The sequence below is a fragment of the Dipodomys spectabilis genome, unplaced genomic scaffold (genome assembly GCF_019054845.1).
Source record: "Dipodomys spectabilis isolate Male_0828 unplaced genomic scaffold, ASM1905484v1 ptg000329l, whole genome shotgun sequence".
Taxonomy (NCBI): Eukaryota; Metazoa; Chordata; class Mammalia; order Rodentia; family Heteromyidae; genus Dipodomys; species Dipodomys spectabilis.
In genome coordinates this window covers 5,875,533-5,891,953 of record NW_024871006.1, presented here as the reverse complement: position 1 = coordinate 5,891,953, position 16,421 = coordinate 5,875,533, and the positions used below count along the sequence as shown (strand labels likewise).

The 16,421-nt window shown below is 62.5% G+C and overlaps 1 protein-coding gene across 5 annotated transcripts in view; it reads right to left on the bottom strand.

The window, feature by feature from the left end:
- The window catches only part of Septin9 (septin 9), a 139,176-nt gene that overhangs the window by 48,208 nt on the left and 74,547 nt on the right, over positions 1-16,421 (bottom strand). The gene's annotated exons all lie outside the window — the stretch shown is intronic.

Here is a 16,421-nt window from a genome sequence, read left to right as displayed (position 1 = left end):
GGGCTGGATAAACAATGGATGGACAGATGATGGATAGATGGATAAAGAATGGGTGGCTAGGGGCTGGGAAGGTGGCTCAGTGGTAGAGCGCTTGCCTTGCATGCATGAGGCCCTGGGTTCCATTCCTCAGCACCACATAAGCAGAGAAAAAAAAGCCGGCAGTGGTGCTGTGGCTCAAGTGGTAGAGCACTAGCCTTGAGCTGAAGAGCTGAGAGACAGCGCCCAGACCCAGAGTTCAAAAAAAAAAAAAGAAGACCCCAAAAAAAAAAAGAATGGGTGGCTGAATGATGGATGGATAAATGGGTAGATGGATGGATGGATAATGGATGGATGAAGAATGGCTGGATGATGAATGCCTGATGGACGGATGGAGGCTGGATGATGGAGAGACAGGCAGGTGGATGGGAAAGGCAATGGGGGTCTAAGAGAGCATGCGTGCGCAGGGCTCTGGAGGCAGGGGGCACGAGGCTCCTCCTTTCACAGGAGGCAGAGCAGAAGGCAATGGAGGAGTCCCTGGTGCTGAGGCTCAGGCCCTGAGTGGCCGTCACAGCGCCCCCCGGGGCGTGTGTATGGAGAGGAGGCTGGCAGAGGCTCCTACCAGGCATATGCAGCTGGTGACAGCATGTCCTCTGCTGGCTGGCCAGGCTGCGGGGTGCCTCTGAACGCACACATCCCAGGCCATGGGCCCTGGGCCCCCCACGCCTCCCAGCACGGCACGCGGCTACCTGGGTGATGTCACATGGCCCCCGCTGCACCCCTGAGCTGTGGGGGCAGGGCAGGGCTCTGGGCTCCGCAGGAGGGGACCCCACACCCACCTGGGCGCCCAGCCTGCGAAGCTGGCCGCACTTCCGGTGCAGCTAGCAGTTGGTGGGAGCCGCTCCCTGCACACACCTACCCCCCCCCCCCGCAAACCAGCACGACCGCCCACACCGCTGCCCGAGTCACGTGGTTGGGTCAGGGGGGCGCCAGGGACAGCTGGGGTGGGGGGACTGGAGGGAGAGTCCCCCCCCCCGTGCCCACGGCAGGAGTTCCATGCGCAGCCCTTGGGCCTGGCTACCCAAAGCCTTGGTGGGCAGGGGGCTCAGCTTCCCCCTCCCACTCCCCTCTGCGTCTGAGTCCACGCAAGCTCTACGCCTGCCCTCGGCACCCTGGAGTCGCAGCCACTCGTAGGATTCCTCAGCGAGCCCTCGGGGTAGAAGACTAGCGGCGGAGCAGCGGAGTGACATGCCGCCAAGCCGCAGGAACACAGTAGCAGGAGCGGAGCGGCGGGCCCTGCCCCACTGTCGCAGCCATTGCCAGCAGGGACCCCAAGGATCCCCAAGGGAGCAGACATGCCCAGAGGTCCACGCTCAGGGACAGCTGGAGGGGGGGACTTGAAGGGCAAGATGTTAGGCCAAGCAGGCTGGATGCCCACCCTGCCCCTGGCCCTCTCCCACCCACCTCGAGAAACACAGGGGTGGATGTCACCGAGGGAACTGAGGAGCCCAACCACAGGCCAGACCCCTCGCACAGACCCACAAGCCCCGAGTGTGGCACCGGAGGCCCTCGCCTGGAATCCCGAGGATCACGATTTGAAGCCATCCTGGGCAGGAAAGGCCATGAGACTCTCATCGCTAGTTAACCACCAAACAGATGGAAGTGGAACTGTGGCAGAGCACCAGCCTTGAGCAAAGAAAGCTCAACGGACAGTCCCCAGGCCCTGAGTTCAAGCCCTAGGACTGGCAGCAAAAAAGAAAGAAAGAAAAACAGAAAAAAAAAGCAAGGGAGAGAGGAGTGAGGGAAACAAGGGAGAGAAAAGGAGAGAAAGAACAGGAAAAAAAGGAGGGGAGAGGAAAGGAGGGGAGAGGAAAGGAGGGGAGAGGAAGGGAGGGAAGGGGAGAAGCCCAGGCCTTGGCTCCGGCCAGCTTGGTCTGAACCAGGTTGGCCACCCCCGCTGCGCAGCCTGGGACCCGTCATTCCATCTCTGCCTACAATCATCGCAGGAACTATTTTCGAGAGTTTCGAGCCCAGTGCCGGGATATACAGTAAGTGGTCATTTATGATTAATGAAAAACTAATAAAGCTGGGAGTGGAATGACTGCTTCCCTACGCTGTCCCAAAATGGAAACACATCTGTCAGGCCTTGGAGCGCTGAGCGGAGCCGGGGCAGGCTCCCAGGCGGGCCGTGGGCCCGTGGCCATTCTCCCAGTGACCTCACAGCTGGCACCTGCTTCCCAAACACGGTTTGACTTTCCAGATCTTTCCTCCCCTCTCTCTGACCTCCCCCCACACACTTTCTTACTCACTCTCTCCTTTCATTTCTGCTCAAAACACAAATGGTGGGAGCCAAATGTGTCAGCTGGCTGGCTGAAGCGCGTCTCTGGAGCGGGGAGGGACACCAGGCGGGGGCCGGGGACAGGAAGCACTCAGCACAAGCCACGTGGTCTCAGGGTGCAGTGGGGAGAGGCGCTGGGACGGGGCACGGCCCCGGCGACCCTTGCTCCCGTTACCTCCTGATGACTCCATCTCCCGAGCAGAGGTTTCTCTTCATTGTGTCTTTCCTGAGGCTTGAACTCAGGGCCTGGGTGCTGCAGTGTCCCTTAGGGTTGTTTTGTTTTTGTGTTTGTTTTTGGCTTCAGTCTGGTGCTCTACCACTTGAACCACAGCTCCACTTCTGGCTTTTTGGGGGTTAGAGATAAGAGTCTCAAGGCTTTCTTGTCCAGGCTGGCTTTGAACCACCAGTGCTGGTGGGGGAGGGGGGGAGTCCCTGCTTTTAGGAGAGCTGGGAGTGGGGGACAGTGAGGTTCACAGTGCTTCCTCTGGGGCAAGAGGCATCCCTGGAGGCTGCCGGGTAAAGAGAGGTGGCCCTCATCAGAGACCAGAGAGAGAGAGAGAGAGAGAAAGAGAGAGAGAAAGAATGCACACAGGGCCCGGGCGCTGGGAACAGAGTCAGAACATCCAGACACACCCTGAAAACAAAGTCCAGGGAGGTGGAAGGAAGCCACGGGTGAGGGTGTCGGGCAGACGCGGCAGCAACAGGAACTTGCAGTGACAGTGCACCCCCCCCCAGGGCCTCCCTGGGAAGGGGGGGGTCTCAGCTCCTCACCCGCCTTCCCCTGGGACCCCGGACTTGGGGACCGGGGCCTGGCATGAAGGGAAAAAGGCTTCCTAGTTCTCCCAGCCTTTTTCTCGCACCCCAACCACAGGCAGCTCTGGAGACGGGCCCTGGGCCCAGAGCCTGGAACTGAGGCCCAGAATGGAGCAGTTCCCTCCCTGTCCCCTGGGGCACCCTGACCGGCTGACCCTCCCAGGAAACCATGCCGGCCATGGCTACTGTCCTGGCCTGAGGCGGTGGACACAGCCCACCTGCTGGCCCACCGAGGGCCAGGCTGGGGCTCAGGCGACCAGGCAGAGCTGGCACCATGCAGGGCCACGCACATGGAGCAGGCCGGCCCAGCCCGGCCTCGATCCTGCCGGTCCCCATGGAGGGCTGTGCCACAGGGCCTTCCAGGCACCCTGGCATGGATGCCAGTCCCAGGGAAGAAGGCAGCGGCAGCGGGGCTGGCACCGGTGGCTCACGCCTGTCATCCTAGCTACTCAGAAGGCTGAGATCTGAGGATTGTGGTTCAGTGCCAGCCTGGGCAGGAAAAGTCCAGGAGATTCTTATCTCCCATGAACCACCAGAAAACCGTAAGTGGCGCTGTGGCTCAAGTGGTAGAGCGCTCACCTTGAGCTGAAGAGCTGAGGGACAGCGCCCAGGCCCAGAGATCAAGCCCCATGACCAACAAAAGGGGAAGGAGGGGGAGGGGGGGGGGGAGAGGAGAGGGAGGAGGTGGAGGCGGGGGGGGGGGGGGGAGGGAGGGGCATGGAGCCTGGACACTCCCTCCTTCCCTCCTCCTCCTCTCCATACCAGGCTTAGCCCAATCAATCTGACTGCAAGCCTCATCCAGCTCGAAGCAGAGCGGCCGGTAAGGTAGGAGGGTTTGAGGGGCCTGTCTACCTTTTCCTCTTAGCAGAGGTCCCGGCAAGCAGAGGGACACCAGGGCCCCTTCTTCCAAGGGGGGCTTTTAGCTTGGTATAATCTCACAGCCAAGGAAAGAAGCAGGAGGCAAGCAGAGTCCTGAGCGCCTGCCCGGTCCCTGCCAGGGCTCCTGGCACCGGTCTCGGTGGCTGTGGGTCAGGATCGGCGCTGCCCACCCTGCTGCCTCAGTGCAACACAGCCGCAGAGGCCAGACTCCCCCAGGGAGCAGGGGCCAGACCCAGACCCAGGGCTGTGGTGACCCAGGTTAAGTGACTAGACCCCCCTGGGCAGGACACAGGGGAGCCAGTGGTGCTAGGATGGTCAGGTTCTAACCTCAAACACCTCCCCCCCCCACGCCAAAGAGAAGGGTTTAGAGGACCTAGAGGGGCCAAGAAGCACCCGGTTTTGAATGTGACAGGAACAATCAGACCCCAGGGCCAGGCAGCCAAGACAGAGGAGGGGAGGAGGAAGCCAGAGGCCTCCAGGGAGGGACAGGTGCAGGGGAGGGGGAGCTGACCTGTCCACTCAGACCCCGAGCGCGCCCTCCAGTGAGGGACCCCTCCCCCGTGGGGAGTCAGATGCCCGCTGCCGGGGGAGCCGTGCCCGTGAGCTGGCAGGAGACACCCGGGCATCCGTGTAGAGCAGACAGGCACCCTGCCTGGCATGGCCAGCCCAGCCCCTGCCGCCCAGGCTTTGCCCCGCTGCCCAGCGCCGGGCTACGGTGCTCCCGGCTGGCCCCGCCAGGAGAGGCCGAAATCTCAGCTCTGCCCTGAGCCTGAGCCTGCCACTGGCCAACGCTGGACACTCCCGGGAGTCCAAGGCTGGGCCCCACCCCCCGAGCCACAGGGGTCTCTAGGATGACGGCCCCACCATGAAGAGCCATGCGGTCTGCCCCCACAGGGCTGGGGGGGGGGGCACTCTGCCATTCCAGGGGGCTGAGGGGAATGGGGGAGGGGCTCCCCCAACAGAGACAGGCTCCTCCCCAGCTTCACCCCACACTGAAAACCACGGTACCCCCCCCCACAATGCCCAGCTGGCCAGTTACCTGGGCCCTGGGGGCCTGAGGGTCCGGAAGACCTGAAATCCAGGCGGCGGAGGGAGCTGGGGAAGCGGGCTGGGGAAGCGGCGTGGAACGGAGGTAACCGGAGCCGCAGCCGCAGCCGCAGCAGCATGAGTCAGCGAGGGCGGCAGGGAGCCCCGGACAGGCCGGGGAGGGGGTGTCTTTCTCAGAGACCCCCACCATGGAACACAGACCCTCTCCTTCCTCCAGGACTGCAGAGTAGACTCCAGCCCTGCCCGGCCCTGCCGGGGAGCAGGCATTGCAGGGGTCTCTGGTGTCCCCCAAGCTGGGCTCCTAAGCGCGTAAGAACCCCCCTCACCGGAGGGGGCACAGAGACATGGGCGGAGCCCCCCATGCCCAGCACGGAAGGAATGGAGTTCGGGAAGAGCTGGAAGCTGTATGTTGTAAGAGCGGCTGGGGGGGGGGGGGGATGCTCCACAGCTCAGGCCCCTCGCGTCCCTCGGGGTCTGCCCAGGAAGCCTCAGCAGACAGAGGGACAGCCGAGAGGAAGCAGCCTGGAGACCCCGGCCTTCCGTGGGGACGGCCAGCACCTGCTGCACACCAAGGGCACGCGCGACCACGGTGCATCAGGACGCCTGCCTCCTTCCGTCCAGCCTCCCGGACAGCTCAGCAGACCGCTGCTCAGGTGAGGAAACTGCGGCATCACAGGTGAGCGGGCCTGGCTTCGGACCAGTCCCCGTGGGGGGCAGAATTCAGATGCAGCGGGTCTCACTCCCTTGGAACACCCTGGGGGGGTGGGGTGCTGTTACTGTTCTCGGGGTTCACAGGAGGAAGCCAGGATAGCTAACAGCCAGGGGGCCCCAGAGCCTTGAAGGGAGCCGGTGACGGGGTGAGGCGCAAAATGCACCATCAATGGCTTGAGGTGGGGGCCCCGCCTCATCTTGGTCCTGCAGGCCCAGCGACCAGCACATGGGCCGTGAAGACTCCTGAGACCTGAAACCTGGGGTCCCGTGTGTGCAGCGTGGGCACCCATGGTGGGTGCTCAGGGCCCTCGGCGAGTGCCCTACAAGAAGGGCATCAACGGTGCTTTTTGTTTTTGTTTTGCATACTATCCAGAGGCTTGAACTCAGGGGCCTGGTCGCCGTCCTGAGCTTTTTCACCCAAGGCTAGTGCTCTACCACTTGAGCCACAGCTCCGTTTCTGGCTTTTTGCTGGTTAATTGAAGAGAAGCATCTCACACACCAGCCGTCCATCTGGGCTGACTCTGAATCATGACCCCAGATGTCGGCCTCTTATAGGTATCTTGGATTACAGGCATGAGCTGCCAGCACCTGACCGGCACCTGTGCGTGAAGAGGCACAGGATGGAGGGGCTTTCCTCCCGGGCGCCCAGCCCATGCCGGCCCAGCTCCGGGGGAGGCTGGCTCCAGGCAGCCCCCTCATGCACACGTGACCCCGCCACACCCTCAGCTGGCAGTCCCCCACCCCATCAGCACCTGTCAGAAGGGCCCAGGGTCCACGGCCCCCTTTTTAGTCCCCTGCTCCCACCGGGTCGTGTCTCTGTGGGACGCAAGTGCACGCGCACGCACACACACACACACACACACACACACACACCAGCCAGCCAGCCAGCCAGCCAGCCCAGGTCACACACTGCACAGGGTAGCGCCCAGACAGCACAGGTTGCTAAGGGCCTCCAAGCGGCTTCTGGGTGCCCTCATCATGAGAGTTCCTTCCTTCCTGCCCTGCACCACCTGCCACGAGCCCCGGCCTCAGCCTCTCAAGTTCAAAGCCAAACTCATTAACACCTCAATCCTCAACCCTCTCTGGCAGGACAGGACTAGAGCTAGGGTAAGGCATGCGTGGGCCAGGCTGGAACCTGTCTCTGAAGTCTGCTGTTGGATCATCATGCAAGTTTTCTGGCCTAACTTCAGTTTTTAAAAATAGTGCATGAAGCCAGGAGTTGGTGACTCATGCCTGTAATCCTAGCTCCTCAGGAGGCTGAGATCCAGAGGATTACAGTTTGAAGGCAGCCCAGGAAGAAAAGCCATGAGACTCTTAGTTCCAATTAACCAGCAAAGAGCCAGGCTAGAAACATGGCTAAATGGGCCCTGGTGGTTCATGCCTATAATCCTAGCTACTCAGGAGATCCAAGGATCATGGTTCAAAGCCAGCCCAGGCAGGAAACTCCATGAGACTCTTATCTCCAATAAACCACTATAAAACCGGAAATGGTATTGTGGCTCACATGGTAGAGTGCTGGCCTTGAGCTGAAGAGTGCAGGGACAGCACCCAAGCCCAGAGTTCAAGCCCCACGACCGACAAAAAAAGAAAAGAAAGAAAGAAGGCTCAAATGGTAGAGCACCAGCCATGAGCAGAAAAGCTCAAGGCCCTGAGTTCTGGCCCTGGTACCTGCGTAAAACAAACTACTGGGATCTTCTTGTTTCTCATGAGGTGAGCTGTCCCCCCACCCCGCCAAGTGTTCCACCGGGATGTACACAGGCCACTGCCCAAGCCACAGTCCAGCAAGTCTCTCCTCCTCACCAGCTGCTATTCCACTGCATCCAGTCATGGTAAGCTAACTTACTGCCTCACATCCACAGATACACTCAATCGTGTATGAGTAGACAACCTATTATCTTAAGATTAACAAACTTACCAGTCTACACTGTAAAACAACAACAACAACAAAAATCACAAAAGCCAGGCATAGTGGCACACATCTATAATCCCAGCACAGTGGAGGCTGAGGCAGAAAGATCAAGGGTTGGAGGTCAGCTTGGATATATAAAGAGACCTAGCAAGGCTTAGGCCACCAGTTCAAATCCTGTACTGCCAAACAATCAAACAAACACACAACAAAACCTAGACAAGATTTCAAATAAGCAGCCCAGGGGAGAGCAGACAGGCAGTGGGGGGGCGGGGGGGGGGGGGAAGAAGGGGGGAAGGGGTGGCAGAACTCAGCTACAGGGCTGGCAGTGTGAGGCAGCGGGACCCACCGTGGTTTTCTGTACGGCAACAAATGCTCATTCCCAGGAATAGTTGTGTTTAACATGTTCACTCCTCTGGATACAGTTTTCAAGTACTGTATATATTTCCCCCTCTTGATTCATTGGACAAAGGAGTACTGAGCCAGGAAACAAGCACTGCGGGCTCAGAGCTCTTCCTGTAAAAGTGACTGGGCCCTGCTCATGGTCCTCACATCTCTGTCGGGTCATTGCTTCTGAACTTCTTCCTCTGGCCCACTCTGCGCCTGCATGCGCCTGCGTAGCACTGTAGTTGCTAAGCAGGTGTTCTATCCCTTGAGCCACACCTCCAGCCCTTTTTGCTTTATTTTTCAAATAGGGTGTCTTTTTTGCCAGGATCAGCCTGGACAATGGTCCTGCTGTTTATGCAGCCCGCATGGCTGGGCGGGGATGACAGATGAACCACCACACACAGCTTGTGACAAATTGAGAAGGGGAGGGACTCTCACACTTTGGGCCTGGCCTGGCCTTGAACTGTGTGATCCTCCAAATCTCAGTCTCCTCAGCCAGAAAAGAAATTGAAGAAGAAGTTAAAAAGCCTCCTCTAGCCCCAAGAACTCACAGTCCCAATTGGGGGGGGGGGGGGGGGAGAGATGGTTAGTTTTTAAAGCATTACATGCCCACAAAAGTATCATGTTGTCACTGATAGATCCTTAAAAGTTTTAAAAAGAGATGACAAGTATGGCTGTGAGAATGTTCCAGAACAGAGGAAAAATGAAACACATCCAGCAGTTTTTGCTGGGCCAGCACAGCACTGTCACAAAACTGATAAAAATAGCAGACGCACACACCCTACAGGCTACGAAACACGCTCACGACACACATCCCTGAAAAGCCGCAGAGCCCCAACTCCAGGCCAAAACCAAAATGAATTCCAATGGATTAATGATTTCAGTACACGAAAATAAAACCACAGAAGTACCAGAAGAAAACACAGGGCGCCACGGTGCTGGAATGCAGCGCGACCCACATTTCTGAAGCAACACGTGAAAGCAGAAACGCGAAGACAAAAGCCTTAAATCTCTTCTGTGAGGAAGCAAACGCCATAAAAGAAAAGGCCAAGACTGGAAACCAAACCTTCGCACCAGTCAGACAAAAGTGTACAAAGAACTCTTACAAATAATGAGGAGAAGAAGTCCGATAAGAGAAGGCCGGACAGCCCAAGGGAGCGGAGACCGTGGCCGCTGATGACCTGTAAACATTATGAAAGGCTACTCTGCAGAGTCCCGATGCTGAGTGCTGTGTTGAAGGCCTGCTCCCCGGTGGGGGGGGGGGGGGGGACGCCTCAGGGGACAGGCCTTGCAAGAGGGGCCTTAGGTCATTGGTTCCTCACCAGCAGCTCCTTCTTTCCTTTTTTTTTTTTTGCCAGGCTTGGGGCTTGAACTCAGGGCGCCGTCCCTCAGCTTCTTTTAGCACAAGGCGAGTGCTCTACCACTTGAGCCACAGTACCACTTCCGCCTTTTCTGACTAGTTAGTAAGAGGGTAAGAGTCTTAAGGACATTCCTGCCTAGGCTGGCTTTGAACTTCAATCCTCAGACCTCATCCTCTTGAGTAGCTAGGATTATAGGTGCCGGGGCCCATTCTTTCCTCTTCATAACCGCCTTGGGCAGTACCAACAGAATCCCATACTAAAGAAGACAAATCTCAGAGCCCTCAGCCAGCGGCTCAGCCCGGGTGAGGGGCTCTGGCAGGAGCTCCTGTGGCCGGGTCAGAGGTCAGAGGCAGCCCGGATGCAGGTGCAAACTTCTCAGCTGAGAGCTAGCCCCAGTCACAGGACACAGGCACCAGTGGGCGGATGCTCCCGCGGCTGCTGCTTCTTTTTGCTTGTTTGTTGGTTTGGGGGGGGGGGGGGCGGTTGGGAGAGAGGAGGCCTGGCCACACAGCCCAGGTTGAGCTCCGCAGCTTCCTGAGATTACGAGCAAGTGCCACCACATCCCACCAGAGCTAGAGCACCATGAAAAGCTAGACAAGAATAACAGAGACATCTTTATTGTCCACAGGAATGTGCTACTGATGTGGCATGCATGAGGCTCTAGGTTCAAATCCCACCACTGTTAGAACAAAAAAAAAAGAGAAAGTGAACGTGCTGAATCTATAATGCTAAACACAAAGAGGCCGCGTGGTGTTACTAAATGCAAGGAATGAGAAACTAGATGCAAAAGGCTCTATATGCCTGTATATTTACACAGCCCCGCCCCCTTCCTTCCTCTCCCCCTCTCCCTCCTCCTTACAGGAAGGAAGAACAGGACACAGTGACCAGGGTCTGGACGCCAGGCAGTTACAGAAGGTCCTGGCCGGAGACTTGAACAAGGCGTGTGTCCTTTGTTACGGAGGGCGGTGCCTGCCTTCCATCCCTGGGCGCCTCTCACCCACAGCCCCGGGCCAGCACCTGGCAGCCTGTGCCAGTGGCTGCTTCCATTCCGATGACACTATGTGAGAGGAATCACACTTGCTTCTGACCAGGAGGAAATGGGCAGTGGGTGGGTGACTGGGCCTGGCACGGGCGGGCAGCCCGGGGTTGCTGGGCAGGCTGAGGTCTGGGCTGGGGAGCTCGGGAGTCTGAGCCAGGGGCAGGCCCACCCTGAGCTGGGGAACGGTTTGTCCACAGAAGTGAGGCTCAGCCACGGGGTGACCCCTGGATCTCACTGCAGGAGAGGAGGGGTCTCCCCGGCAGCACGGGCAGAGGCCAAGAATGAAGCCCTGCTTTAACCCCTTCCTGGGCTACTTGGAGCAGAGTCCCGTCCTGGGCCGGCTGGCCACACATGGCATGTGAGTCCTTGGGACAGGGGACCTCACCCATCACACCCACGGCAAGCCCAGGCCCCCTGCGGGCCTCGGGGGGACGCACAGGGCCAGCGTGTGCCTCCTGGCACCGGCCCAAGCCCTCCCGTCGGGCTGGAGTCTGGTCAGGGGCTGCGCACTCAGGGAGCCGGCTGGACGTCGAGGGCCTCCTCTAGACTGAATGCGGCCTCTGTCCCCGCCACACAGAGCCAGGCTGTCTGGCCTGGGCTGCCCGGCCCCAGCCCCGCCCCGCCCCGCCCCACCCCGCCCCAGCGGGTGGCCACTGGCTCCCAGCAGCTGTCCTGGACAGGGAGGCTGTGGCTGCGGGCACAGCTCCCACCGCAGCTGTCCCGGCTTCCCGGGCTGAGCCCCAGGGAGGCCCACTCAATGCCAGGTGTCTGCCCCTCACCCCCAGCCTCCATCCTGGGTCCGGCCGGGTGGTCAGGGCCCCAGCCCGTGAAGCCCCCGCCCCCCTGCAGCTGTGCGCCACATCTATTTAAGGCCTGCTGCAGCTCCCGGCTTCCGACCCAGCACCCAGCTTGACAGACAGCGAGGCCGCTGGTGGGCCCCCGAGACAGGGTCTGTCCCCGCTGCCCCCCGCCGTGCCCACCTTGAAGGAGGTCCACCTGGCTGGCCTCTCCTCCCCGTCGGGGCTTCCTGTCCTCCCAGCTGCACGGGTGGGGGGCTCCAGGGTCAGCTCAGAAGGGGGACGGGTGGGTAGGAAGCTCTGCTTCCCCAGCTGGAAGCTGGAGGTCTCCGGGGCAGGTGAGGAAAACCAAGGGGCTCAGACCACCGCCAGCACCCCTGTCCCTCCTGCGTGTCCAGGACACACACACACACACACATACACGCAGAGCTCCACACACAGGAGTGTGCGTGTGCCAGCCACGTGCCCACAGGCAGACCCCAGGAGGAGCTCCCACATACAAGCCAGCCTCCACCTCAGGCCTGGTGTGTGGGGAGGGACAACAAAGCTGGGTGGCCCTGGGGTGGGCATGGCCACAGGGTCCCCAAACCACGTGGGGGGGCATCCTTTACTGCAGGGGCTGCCTAGGGTCTCTGGGGGCCTGGGGTGGGCTCCCTGGCATCAAGCCCTCACCAGGCTGGGCCTGGCACCGACTCCCTGCGCAGGGCCTCTCCCGGCGCTGAGTCCTCTCCAGGGGCCCTGAGTGCTCGTGGAGCCCAGCAGCTCCTACGTGTCCGCCTGGAGCTCCTTCCCGCTCCGCCCTCTGCCCCTGGTCCAGCCCAGTGCAGGCAGTGCGCTGGAGGCAGCAGGGCGCCATGCCACACCACCATGCCTGCGCTATGAGCAGCCCGTTGCCCAGACCCCCAAAGACGCACCTGCCCCTGTCCTGTTGGTCCCCCAGTGGCTGAGCTAGACCCAGAAGAGACCAGCCGTCCTGGGCAGCAGCCCCAACCCACCCAGCTTCGGAACTGAGGCCAGGAGGAGGGCAGAGAGGCTCCTGGGCGGGGCCTGGCCACACCAAGAGCTCCAGGCCCTGGCAACTCCCGGGAAGGCAGGGCACCAGCCCACGGGCACGAATGCCACTTTACAAGGACGCCCAGGGAGACGGCGGCTGCTGCTGCAGAGTGAGGTGCTGTGGGGAAGGGGCAGCCCACCCTCCCCAGAGGCTGCGGCCACACCCAGAGACCGCAGACACCAACGGCCCACCCCACAACACCAGCTCAGAGACCCCGGGACTCCTCAGAGACCCTGGGGCTCCTCCCCTTCCCTCCTTCCAGGCGCCCCTCCCCAGCAAACACCCATCCAGTGTACCCTTGGAGAGCACTACACCTCCACCCCACCCCTGGCAGAGCCGACACCACAGCATTTGAGCACGTGCCCGGTTTGGGGGTTTGGGGTCCCTGTGTCAGCCTACAATGCACCAGAAGGCCATCCGCTCACAGGCCACTCCTCCAACTTCAGTTTGTGGATCTTGCTGGGCCCAGGCCACGCACGGAACTGGAGATGCCGAGGCCCCACCTGAGCAGTGCAACCACCACATCCGGCTCCAACGCGAGTCTCCGACTGCTTTGCTTCAGGACCAGACCCTACCCTCAAGGGGCTCCAGGGGTAATGGAAGAACTCAAAAGAACACACCCAACTGCAGTAGTGAAGCCTTATGGGTAAATTTGGGTTTCTTCCTAGTTTTTCTTAAACATAAAAAAAAAAGTCCACCAGAAGCAAGATGGTTGATACACAAACAATGAAAATCCCCCGCCAAACCCAGGTTTAGTAGGCAAAAGCTACAAATCGGCTCAGGAGTCAGAGAAAATGAAGGCACTTCCAGCTCACAGGAAGGTTGTATAGGGGGTTTGAGGGATAGGCAGGAGTTCATCAACACTGATGTGAAGCAGGGCGGGCAGGGCGGGCAGGGCGGGCAGGGCAGGGCAGGGCAGGGCAGGGCAGGCAGGGCAGGGTGGGCAGGGAGGGCAGGGTGGGCAGGGCGGGCAGGGCAGGGCAGGGTGGGCAGGCAGGGCGGGCAGGGCAGGGCAGGGCAGAGGGCAGGGCGGGCAGGGCAGGGTGGGCAGGGCAGGCAGGGCAGGGTGGGCAGGGCAGGCAGGGCAGGGCAGGGCAGAGGGCAGGGCGGGCAGGGCAGGGCAGGGCAGGGCAGAGGGCAGGGCAGGCAGGGCAGGGTGGGCAGGGTGGGCAGGGCGGGCAGGGCAGGGTGGGCAGGGTGGGCAGGGCAGGGTGGGCAAGGCAGGCAGGGCAGGGCAGGGTGGGCAGGGCAGGGTGGGCAGGGCAGGCAGGGCAGAGGGCAGGGCAGGCAGGGCAGAGGGCAGGGCGGGCAGGCAGGGCAGGGTGGGCAGGGCAGGGTGGGCAGGGCAGGCAGGGCAGGGCAGGGTGGGCAGGGCAGGGTGGGCAGGGCAGGCAGGGCAGAGGGCAGGGCGGGCAGGGCAGAGGGCAGGGCGGGCAGGGCAGAGGGCAGGGCAGGCAGGGCAGGGCAGGGCAGGCAGGGCAGAGGGCAGGGCGGGCAGGGCAGAGGGCAGGGCGGGCAGGGCGGGCAGGGCAGGGCAGGGCAGGGCAGGCAGGGCAGGGCAGGGTGGGCAGGGCAGGGTGGGCAGGGCAGGCAGGGCAGAGGGCAGGGCGGGCAGGGCAGAGGGCAGGGTGGGCAGGGCAGAGGGCAGGGCGGGCAGGCAGGGCAGGGTGGGCAGGGAGGGCAGGGCAGAGGGCAGGGCGGGCAGGGAGGGCAGGGCAGGGTGGGCAGGGTGGGCAGGGAGGGCAGGGCAGAGGGCAGGGCGGGCAGGGAGGGCAGGGCAGGGTGGGCAGGGTGGGCAGGGCAGGACAGGGCAGGGCAGGGCAGAGGGCAGGGCGGGCAGGGTGGGCAGGGAGGGCAGGGTGGGCAGGGAGGGCAGGGCAGAGGGCAGGGTGGGCAGGGAGGGCAGGGCAGGGCAGGGCAGAGGGCAGGGCGGGCAGGGTGGGCAGGCAGGGCAGGGCGGGCAGGCAGGGCAGGGCAGGGAGGGCAGGGCAGAGGGCAGGGTGGGCAGGGAGGGCAGGGCAGAGGGCAGGGTGGGCAGGGTGGGCAGGGCAGGGTGGGCAGGGAGGGCAGGGCAGAGGGCAGGGCGGGCAGGGTGGGCAGGGCAGGCAGGGTGGGCAGGGCAGGGTGGGCAGGGAGGGCAGGGCAGAGGGCAGGGTGGGCAGGGCAGGGCAGGGCAGGGCAGAGGGCAGGGCAGGCAGGGCAGGGCAGGGTGGGCAGGGCAGGGTGGGCAGGGCAGGGCGGGCAGGGAGGGCAGGGCAGGGTGGGCAGGGCGGGCAGGGAGGGCAGGGCAGGGTGGGCAGGGCAGGGTGGGCAGGGCAGGCAGGGCAGGGCAGGGCGGGCAGGGCAGGGCGGGCAGGGCAGGGTGGGCAGGGCAGGCAGGGCAGGGCAGGGCGGGCAGGGCAGAGGGCAGGGCGGGCAGGGAGGGCAGGGCAGAGGGCAGGGCGGGCAGGGCAGGGTGGGCAGGGCAGGGCAGGGCAGGGCAGGCAGGGCAGGGCAGGGCAGGGCAGGCAGGGCAGGGCAGGCAGGGCAGGCAGGGCAGGGCAGGGCAGGGCAGGCAGGGCAGGCAGGGCGGGCAGAGGGCAGGGCAGGGCAGGGTGGGCAGGGCAGGGTGGGCAAGGCAGGCAGGGCAGGGCAGGGCGGGCAGGGCAGGGCAGGGCGGGCAGAGGGCAGGGCAGGGCAGGGTGGGCAGGGTGGGCAGGGTGGGCAAGGCAGGCAGGGCAGGGCAGGGCGGGCAGGGCGGGCAGGGCGAGGGCTTGGAGGAAGGTGTGGAGACAGAGAAGAGCGCACAGGCAGAGGAGGAAGGGTGAGGCCGGAGGGCCAGGCAGAGCCCGGCAGGCCCGGGAGAGAATGCATCTCCTGAGGCTGGGAGCAACTCTGGAGGCAGAAGCTGAGAGGCCAGTGTCCACAAGGAGCCCCTCGCTCCCCGTCCCCCCATACCAGCCAGACCACGGGCACAAGGGACAAGATGGCCACACAGGGATCCAAGCAGGGACGTCCAGCCCAGCCACCATCAAAGGGGCAGAGCGGATGGACAGCAGGGCCCGCAGGAAAGATGGTCAGGAAGTGACGGAGGAGACTGGCCGTGTGTGGAGCCGTGGCCCTCAGAGGGGACCCCCTCCCCCCAGCACTGCCATGCCATCTGGAAACGCGGCCCAGGGGAAGGCCCTGGCTCTCTGCCCTCCCCCTCCAGGACTCCGGGGGCGGGACTTCCCGTGTGGCCCCAGGGATCACCCACCCACCCACAGAAATCCCACGGCCGAGCGCAGCCTCCCTCACCGCTTGTCTTCCCATCCCCCACCCAGACTCCCTAGTGCTCCTGAGCTGGTCCTCCAGGCCTGCTGCCTCCACGGTGGCCACGGTCCGGCCCCCTCCAGAGAACAGGGCCCATAGGACAGACTCCTGGCAAAGGTGGGGCTGAGCTGTGCCCCGCCCACAGGCTCCTACCCGCTCCCCCCAGAGTCAGCTGTCTTCAGAGCCTGGGGTCCCCTTCACTCAGCGAGCGTGAACACCTCGTCCCGAGAGGGGCTGCATCCGGCACACACCAGAGCTTCTGAGCCAACGCCAGGCACCCGGCAGTACCCTGCGGCCTGCAGCCCCGGCACCACATATGGGGGGCGCCTGTGCAGACTCCCGGGGTCCCTGGCTGCACAGTAAGGAGCCCAGATCTCAGCCAGCTGAGTCACCCTGCTCAGGTGCTCCCCGAGTGGACACCAGCAGGAGACCCCAAGCCCAGCTCCACCCCTCCCCAAGTGCACCAGCCATGGAGAAGCAAGGAAAACCAAAAGAATTGAAAGCAGGGCTTACAGGACCGTATTGCAACCCATTCACATTCTACACAAGAGGCAGTGGAGTATTACACAGTCTTTAAAAAGGAAGTTCAAGCTGGGGCACTGGTGGCTCTGGCTTATAATCCCAGCTACTCAGGAGGCTGAGATCTGAGGATCTCAGTTCAAAGCCAGCCCAGGCAGGAACACCTGTCTGTGAAATTCTTTTTTTTTTTTTTTGTCGGCCGTGGGGCTTGAACTCTGGGCCTGGGCGCTGTCCCTCAGCTCTTCAGCTCAAGGCGAGCGCTCTACCACTTCAGCTACAGCGCCACTTCCGGTTTTCTGGTGG